Source organism: Eulemur rufifrons, chromosome 8 (genome assembly GCF_041146395.1).
Source record: "Eulemur rufifrons isolate Redbay chromosome 8, OSU_ERuf_1, whole genome shotgun sequence".
Classification (NCBI taxonomy): domain Eukaryota; kingdom Metazoa; phylum Chordata; class Mammalia; order Primates; family Lemuridae; genus Eulemur; species Eulemur rufifrons.
In genome coordinates, this window is record NC_090990.1 from 87,331,826 (window position 1) to 87,332,843 (window position 1,018).

Genomic DNA, 1,018 nt, shown 5'->3' on the forward strand with positions numbered 1-1,018 from the left:
ACTAAAGAAATAAATAAGCAAATAATAATAGGCCCCAGAAAATCAGGTAGGGCAATATAAAAATTGCTACAATATATTATCCAAAATATCTGTTTTCCAACAAAAAATCATGAGACATGCAAATAAAGAGCAAAGTGTCATCAATATATACAACAGAAACTGCCCTTGAGAGCTACTAAATGTCAGATTTAACATGAAAAATACTTTAAACTAGCCATTATAAATATGTTCACAGAATTTTTAAAAAGAATGATTAAAGTGCTTGCTTCAGCAGCACATATACTAAAATTGGAACGATACAGAGAAGATTAGCATGGCCCCTGCACAAGGATGACACACACACACAAAAAAAGAATGATTAAAGAAGTTAAGGAACATATGATGACAATGTTACAGCAAATAGAGAATGACAATAAAGACATAGAAATTATAGAGCCAAATGGAAATGCTGGAGTTGAAAAGTACAGTAACTGAAATAAAAACTGAAGGTTCTTTCTGTCTGCTTTAGAGGAAAAAAATTCACTGGAGGGACTTAACAGATTTAACTGGCAGAATAAAGAATTAGCAAACTGTTACTAAAAGTTTGGCACTTTTCCCTGAGGCTGCATCAGAAGAATGAGGACATGTGGTTTGAGGAGAAGGAAAGAGAAGTTTATTAATTTGCCAGCAAATGAGGAGGTTCTCAGACACCCATCTTTAAGTACCAACATCCTGTTCTGAGAAGCAGTACAGAGATTTTAAAGGTTCTGATTAATCCCATAATCCCATTTTTGGCTACAATAATCTCATGACCTCCACCTGGACAATTTCCTTGAGCCATCTCCTGTGGCATAAAGAACAAAGGACACTCTTCTACCACTCCCAACCACTGGCCTGAGGCAGGGATGTAGGTTTAAGTTCTCAAAAAGGGTGAGGGGGTTTTGAGGAGACAGAAAACATTTTTACCCTTTTTCATGCCATTTTCTCTGTTACAAAACCTAAAGATAGAGTAAATCCTCATTTGATGTTGTTGATAGAT

General features: G+C 35.6%; 1 non-coding gene across 1 annotated transcript; it reads left to right on the forward strand.

Moving 5' to 3' along the window:
* Window positions 1–258: 258 nt before the first annotated feature.
* Window positions 259–362, forward strand: LOC138391042 (U6 spliceosomal RNA). Its single transcript, XR_011234685.1, has one exon. It is a non-coding gene; the product is annotated as a U6 spliceosomal RNA (small nuclear RNA).
* The last annotated feature ends 656 nt before the right edge of the window (window positions 363–1,018 follow it).